Source organism: Engraulis encrasicolus, chromosome 1 (assembly GCF_034702125.1).
Source record: "Engraulis encrasicolus isolate BLACKSEA-1 chromosome 1, IST_EnEncr_1.0, whole genome shotgun sequence".
In the NCBI taxonomy this organism is placed as follows: domain Eukaryota; kingdom Metazoa; phylum Chordata; class Actinopteri; order Clupeiformes; family Engraulidae; genus Engraulis; species Engraulis encrasicolus.
Genome location: NC_085857.1, coordinates 19,103,607 through 19,112,281, shown reverse-complemented (window position 1 = coordinate 19,112,281; position 8,675 = coordinate 19,103,607). Strand labels below are relative to the sequence as shown.

Below are 8,675 nucleotides of genomic sequence, written 5' to 3'. Positions count from 1 at the left end.
GGTGTTTTGATATATATTGTAGCCTATTTGCAGGCTAGGATATCCAATTTAACAGATGTATTTCCAGAGAACATTGGAATTACATACATTACCAACATGTATTGACATTATTGTAAAAATAATGTTTAAAAAAGCAAAACAAGAAGAACATTTTCCATTGGGCCCCCCTGGTGGGCCCCCCAGGTGGGCTGGGCCCTGGGAATGAGTCGGGGTTTTCCCCCCCTGTTCCACGCCGCTGCGTGTCACACAGACATTGGCTAAACTACTCGGTAGGTACAACGAAATAAAAGAAACCACCCCCTCAACCCTGTTTATGCTGCACTGTACCTATTATAACCAGTTTTTATATAGACCATTATTTGAAATACTATGAGAGCCTTTCTGTTAGGAAACTGTACAGCAGGGATGGGCAACTGGAGGCTCGGGCGCCACATGCAGCCCAACTTCTCACTTTTAAAAAAAGAAAAAGGACAGTTTTTAACCCCCTATAAATCAATAGTGTAAGCATTCCTGTAAAAATAAAGAAAAAGTGAAGTATCCTTTTGTAAATTCAAGTGCGTGGTGATGTGCCCCACTGATTGTGGTAATTAAAAATGTTGGCCCACCTTATAATGAAAGTTGCCCACCCCTGCTGTACAGCCTACATCACTTGTACATGTCCTTACCAAATAGGACACTAGCTAGCTAAATGTAACTAATATGGCATTGTGAAAGTTGTATGCCTAAATGTAAACCATAATATTAAATTGTGATGGACAGAATTCAACTAAACCAACATATTACATTGTGAATGTAGTTGCACAGTGATACTGAGACCGACTTATTCCTGTCTTTATTTGCCAGGCTTCTACACTTGCCCTCAGAGTTCACATATGGTGAAGTGCACAGGTGTCCAGTCAGGTTCAGACTGATGCTGGTAACAAGAGGAAAACATGCTAATTGGTAAGTGAGATCCCTGCTCAACAAAAATCCACACAGCACAACAAGTAAGCCTAGTTTGTGGTATCAAATGTAAAATGGAAGTTTCATCAAAAAGTTGTAGAACACATCTGAATAAATTGCAGGCCATCAAAGTTGTGAATGGGCAGGGAAAACACAACCAGTAGGCTTATGAATTACTTTGACTCAGCACAGCACAGCAGATGCGATGCTACCATTCCTTGGGAATATGACACAGAGGTCTACTATTCCATTGTAAATATTGACTGGAAATGTTCATGTTTCAACTGTTTAAAAACATTGGACTCAGGGGAAAAAATCTCTAGGTGTATATAAGTGAAAGCCCACCTTTGCCATTAGGCCCGTTTCCACCAAGCAGTACAGTACGGTACGGTGCAGTTCGGTTCGCTATTGTGTGCGTTTCCATGACAAAACTTCCCGAACCGTACCCACTAAAGGGTACCAAACCGTACTGGAAAATGGTACCCTTCAGGAGGGGTACCAGTTTATGGTACGGTTCGACAATTATCTGTGTTTGTCCCTAAATATAAACATTGCTCCCGCGATTAACTTCAAAATAGCAACGGACATAACTGACAGGCTGATATAGGCCTGCGTATCTGCCTTTCTCTTGATTATTAATTTTAAAATGGAGAAAACAAACATCTGGACCAACCAAGGATAATGAGGGAAGAGTACAGCTCTCAACAGGGAAGAGGCAATCCAATGGAAGTTGTTTGGATTAAAAAAAAAAAAGAAACGTCCCTCCAGGAATTTGTATTTATTTTGCGATATGCAACTTACGCAACTTCAGCCAACCCCCGTGAATTCAGCGCAATGTTGCACTTTTCACCGAATACTTTAACTGTTGCACAACTAAACTACCTTCCACGTCTTTTTCATGGCTTTTCAAGTCTGTGATGGTGAAATTAAAGCATGGTAGATCCACCTTCTTTGGTCTCGTCTCGGAAAGCGGGCGTAAGCAACAGACTGGTTGCCTAGCAACTCACACGCAACTTACTCCACAGCAGCTGGAGCAGCGCAGAAAAAAGGGATTTTAGGCCTACTGTGAATCTACCAGAGGTTACGTCAAGTTTGGTGTAATAAGCAGCCACGTGTGTAACACTAATATGAAAACAAAAAAGCCTCCATTGCTGTCGCAACAACAAAACTTAACAACCGCTCGCTGTCTGTGTTCGATGTGCCAGCCGAGCGCTGGCTGTCACGCGCCTCTCGCTGATTATCCCTTTTGCAGTGGAGACACAACTGTACCGAACCGCACCAAAAGCATTCCGTACCAAACTGGCAGATACTGAACCGTACTGTACCGTACTGCTTGGTGGAAACGTAGCTATTGTGACACAGCACACAAGTAGTGAAAAAAGTGAAAGCCCATTGGGAAACTCCAACTCCCATTGTCATTGTGACACAGCACTCCACCGCACACAAGTGAACACTGCACACTGCGAAATTGCATTTATGCCTCACCCGTGCAAGGGGGCAGCCCTCAGTGGCGCCCCATGGGGAGCAGTGCGGTGGGACGGTACCATGCTCAGGGTACCTCAGTCATGGAGGAGGATGGGGAAGAGCACTGGTTGAGTACTCCCCCCACCAACCTGGCGGGTCGGGAGTCGAACCGGCAACCTCTGGGATGCAAGTCTGACGCCCTAACCGCTCACCCATGACTGCCCATAGAAGTATACACTGCACACAACAAAATTGCATTGTATGCCTCACCTGTGCAAGGGTGCAGCCTACATTGGCATCCCAAGGGAGCAGTATGTTGCAGTGTGGCGGGAAGGTACCATGCGTGGGGTACCTCAGTCATGGAGGATGGAGGAGAGAGCACTGGTTAATTACTCCCCCCACCAACCTGGCGGGCTGGGAGATGAACCAGCAACCTTTGGGGGCGGTAAAAACCTAACTTGCTCAGCCTCTGAGGCACATAAAAATGTGAAATTAGTTGCATTTAAAAGCCAAGACCATCATCTTGCATGAGAATGGACAGTCTGCATATTGGAATGCACCCATGTCACTTCAGGCGCCTTGGACAATGCATCGTGTATGCAGCATCAGGCTAAAATGGGTTAATAACACACACACACACACACACACACACACACACACACACACACACACACACACACACACACACACACACACACACACACACACACACACACACACACACACACACACACGCACTCTCCTCTAATCTTCTCTCTTTGCCAAACTTTAGATGACCTTTCCAGCATGTCCAACTCATCAGCATCAGGGGAGGAGAGTCGGTGAAGGTGGTGCACCATCCAGGACCAGTCATGGGCCACCAACACCTCTGCAAAATCTGCACTTCTTGTGAACCCTCTAGAAGACACTACAACCACAAAACTGCTAATAAACCATCACATACTACATCACATCATGGTTCTCCATGTGTTACTGCACCCTCGGCACAAGTTCTTTGCTAGATTGCCATCTGGCAGATGCATCAGGACAGAAATGTAGCTACTATTTGTGATTATATCTCCCCACACTCTTTCTTGCTTTGTATGGCAGTGTGTCTCTGTGTGTGTCAGAATGGAAGGTGTCGCACCATTGAAGTCAATGGGCAGTGGCATTGCATGAGGGATATAGAAGTCCAGATATCCTTGATGCTTTGGTGCCAGCTGTTTTTTTTTTTTTTTTTTAATCTGGTCACCCACACTTCCCTCTTCATTATGTCCTATAGATTTCCATACCACGTTTTGGTGCTTTGGTGGTACGGACATTCTAACTCACCAGAAAAAAGAAAAAAATGAAAATGAATGGAGGGTTATGTCTGGTGATTTCTGGCAAATTAGAATGCCCATAACATCAAAGTGGCACTGGATTACTCAACCATTTGCCTCTTAAAAGATAGCTTCTGCCAATTTCAATATGCTGTTGTATACCTCATGCTACCCTTGACTTGTCAGTACCCGGTGATGCTGGCATTTTTTTGACTCAGCTCTTTCTGAGATTTGAGCTATTCTAATAGGGGCAGACTTTGATTGCATTAAAAACCTTCTTAACATAGGTCTAATCCAAATACTATCCCAAAAGGTATCACTGTCTGTTTGCTAGTTGTCTGCTGATGTTGCATAACCTTTTGAATGTTATTGGGAATAAATGAAGATGTTTTTTTGAAATGTAAACAAACGTTTGTCCCCATTACAATGACATGGGTATGTGGAAGAGCTGTCCCTTACTCATGCACCTGTTTAACAAAATGTTATTTTTATTCAAGTATGCATCGTGTCTAGGGGTATGCAGTGTTTTTGTTATATAAATGGCACATTACTTTATACTGTAGGCCTAAATTATTTCAGATTATTTAAAATGGCATCTGGGAATTCCAAAATAAAGGTGAAATAAAACACTGGTGTCCCTTTTATTTGGCTCTTATACATGGGGGGGGGGGGGGGGGTTCTTTTATAATCTTTGTAGCATATTCATCCTCTTCTCATTTGCATGGCTGAGACTGTTTAAATAGGCTACTGCCTGCCAATACTGCACGCTTCTACTTAGTTGCATTTTAACGTTGTTATGTTACAGAGAATATAATTATTATATAATTGTTACCAGGTAAAAACGAAAAGCTAGTTAATGTAATGCAATTTGTTGGTCACTTGCGTCTGTCATAGTGTCACAATATTCAGTCAATGAGTGCATGGTATTTTGCGTGGTATCTGTGGGGATCAAGGTAAGCAGATCGTGGAAATAGTAGGCTATAGATATATTATAGATGTAAAATAGTCTACTGTATTAACTTACAGATGTAAAATATTTCGCTGCCTATATAAACTTAACGTGCCGGTAGTCTGTATTCATTTGGCGCGTTGCAAATGATGTTTAGAGGTGAATATTCATTATCGCCACCTACTGCACTGGGATGTAAACGCACCCCATTGAAATCGATGGCTTGGCAATAAGCGATGTTTTGATTGGCTCTCACCCTGTGACCCCACCCCCACGTGAAAACCGGCTCAAAATTCGTACATCTGTGAAAAAAGTTTCACAGCCGTGTGCTCGCAGCTCCGAACAGGAAGAAGTTGGTAAAGCATGGCACAAGTCGTACGCACTTCTCTTGCCACAACTTCAAAACATTTCTACACATACATTTTAATATTTTACACATGGGTTTTCCCCCACACACATGTGCAAAAAAACCCCACACAGTTACAAAACAAATGTACAGATGTGAAAATAACCCTGCAAGTACAAGGTGCAGCTTACACATTTGAAATGCGTTTTGTGGAGCTGTAAGATTTATGAACTTAAAATAGCTCCATACACAAACACACACCCAGACATTACACATGCAGACATGCTCTCACCAATTTACACAAACAGACGCACAAACACACACACGCGCACACACACACGCACACACACACGCACACAAGAAAGTATGCTAGTTCACACACACACCAACACGCATGCACACACGCACAAGGTGACGCAGACACATACACACTCACGCGAATGCACACATGCATGCATGCACACACACACACACACACACACACACACACACACACACACACACACACACACACACACACACACACACACACACACACACACACACACACACACACACACACACACACACAGACTAGACATACACCCAGACAGTGAACACAAGCAGACAGACTCTCCCACACATTCTGTCTCACCCCCCCCCCCCCCCCCCCCCCCCCCCCCCCCCCCCCCCCCCCCCCCCCCCCCCCCCCCCCCCGCATGCATGCACCCCCACACACCCACACGCAAACTCCTCCTCCCCCTTTTGCACACCTCTTCTCTTTGGGTGGGAATACTGAGACTAAGGGGCAGTTCACAAACACATTCTCATCAAGATCAAAGTCTCTCACACACACACACACAAACAGATGCACACAAGTTACCATGCACACACACACACACACACGCACACGCACATACGCACACGCGCACACACACACACACACACACACACACACACACACACACACACACACACACACACACACACACACATCTCTGGCATCCCAGCTAAGGAGCCTTTTCATTAAGGCCAGACTGCACACTCCATGGTTGCTCACACACACACACACACACACACACACACACACACACACACACACACACACACACACACACACACACACACACACACACACACACACACACACACACACACACACACACACACACACACACACACACACACACACACCACAGAGCCTGCCGCCCAAGCCAACTAGAACTGTCTAGATGAGTGGGAGGCGTGGAGTGGTTTACCACAAGCACTGTTCATTACCGATGATATATTATGGTGCGCTAGAGAGAGAGAGAGAGAGAGAGAGAGAGCGAGGGAAGAATTGGGGTTTGGGCCTTAGTGTATTATAGGTTTACTAAAAATCTGCCAACCCTGTGTTCCTGTCAAATAGTTAAGCTTTGAGCCGAATGATTGTGTGAGTGGTGCTATGTATAATAATAATAATAATAATAATAATAATAATAATAATAATAATAATAATAATAATAATAATAATAATAATAGGCCTAATAATAATAATAATGATAATAACAGTAGCAATACATTTCATTTGGAATGGTCTGAACACTCAACATTAAAAGCATAAAAAGAAACAATATCAATAGACCTCAGAAGCACATAAAAATAAATAAAGAGGAGGGGAAATAATAACATGGCAGTCAAAGAGAATAAGCCAAGTGGAACAGATGGGTTTTCAGTCTGGATTTAGAGAGAGGATGAGAGTTACAGTTATTACAAACACAGTTAGTATGAAATTAGTAAGAAATTAATGATAAACTCGTCCATAGCTATTCTTTTTTCTTCTCTAGGCTACCTGTCAACTTCCTCGATTACTTCTCGCTTGTTTATGTATGTATTTTGTGGAATGATGGAATGGAATGTTGGTGTAACGGTTACTTTGTATCTTTGGTCGCGGAGTGATTATTAGATGTGAAGAGTCATTCATAGAGTGTTGGAGGATACCCTCACTCCTAGTGACGTGTAGAACGCCTCTTGTCCAATCAGAATTTGTGAAATAATTCGACTGGATCTAACTATTGTATAAGTATTATCAAAGAATACACACAGAGGGAGTGCTGTGGCTCAATACACTATTGCATTTATCCATCCATAAACAGTCTTACTGTCCCCCAGGTTCGAATCCATCTCTCTCTGCAGACTGGCATCATGAAAAGGTGTGTTATTTCACACTAGTGCATTCAGCATGTTGGTGCAACGACTTTGCATGTTACATGTAACTCGTGCTCTACCAAGGAAGCAGCTTTGTCACGTGACCAGGTTCGCACGAGGCAAGTAGATTTTCCGCGGCCGTGGCGAATTTCTGTTAAGAAACGCGAAAATGCTAAGCAGTACCCTGACCAAAACCTTCCCTACATTATTGCATTACATTACATTATATTACACTTACTTGATGCTTTTATCCAAAGCGACTCACAGTTTTTTGTCAGGGTATTGGTTACAGTCCCTGGAGCAATGTGGGGTTAGGTGCCTTGCTCAAGGGCACTTCAGCCATGGATGGAGATGTAGGGAGAGGTCTGGAGGGATTCGAACCTGCAACCCCTAGATTGAAAGACCAACTCTCTAACCACTAGGCCACGGCTGCCCATCCCTAACCCTAACCTGTCAGTAAAGCAACCTTTCTTTCCACTTTTGCCAACAACAGCGAAACAAGCATGGAGGAAAATGGCAAAATTGTGCCCAGTCCAAAACCACTACTAACCTGTCACAGGAGCACGAGTTAACGTGCAAAGTTGTGGCGTACTACCCACAGGATAGATGTTCAAGTCAGCGTGTTATTTAAACGCAGTGGCATGATCCCATGTTGCTCTCCCACACAAGATCCTGTCACATCTTCTGTATAATATGAAATGAAAGCATTTAAAAAAGACACGCATAGATGGACACTGGCTTCCACCCACGGCCTCCGCTGCCACACAAGCACACACTCCAGTGAACAAAAAATGCATGAACAGGGAAAAAAAGATCAAAACCACAACTGCCATGCCATGCCATGCCATGCCACTAGCATGGCACAAAAGGAGAACCAACAACCACCATGCCACGCCCCTTGGCTGGCTTTAAAGGGGAACCAAGAGCCCACCCACCCACCACCCCAACCCACTCAGTCCCTCCATCACTGTCGATCACATGCAGGGGCAGATTAAGATGGCCCAGGGTCTCTAGGATACAAATTTTGTTGTGTACAAAGTTATGTACATACGGTAGACATATGAGGATAGGATTGGAGCTAAGTAAGGAGAGAGTAAGAAAGAGTGTGACCAAGATCGAAAACTATACTCGACATTATGGATACATTTTGCAATATTACATCATGTCACAATTCTATACTTTTGTTGTACTTTTTGCAAATTGGGCCCCCCCGGCAAGTGTGTTGGGGTGCTAGGTTGCAGCTCTATTTAGCCTGTGGATTAATCCACCGGCCCTGCCTGATCACATGACCCACTCCTCCCCACAAAACACAAGGACTCCTTTCTTCAGTCGAGTGGTGTAGTCTGGGTTGGACTGAGCTGGGTTGGAGCCACCCAAGACCATGTGGTGTCGTCCAGTCCAGGGCTGCATTCCAATATGCACACTCCCGTCCTCCACTTGTGCTTGTGGCCTTGCCCCGCCTCCTGGCCCCGCCTCCATGGAGAAAACAATAACGTTTCCCAGCTGT

At 44.3% G+C, this 8,675-nt stretch overlaps 1 long non-coding RNA gene across 1 annotated transcript; it reads left to right on the top strand.

Annotated features, from left to right (window-relative positions):
- The first annotated feature begins 237 nt into the window (after positions 1-237).
- On the top strand, positions 238-3,356 carry LOC134448932 (uncharacterized). Its single transcript, XR_010034873.1, has 3 exons — positions 238-269; positions 844-942; positions 3,179-3,356. It is a non-coding gene; the product is annotated as an uncharacterized LOC134448932 (long non-coding RNA).
- The last annotated feature ends 5,319 nt before the right edge of the window (positions 3,357-8,675 follow it).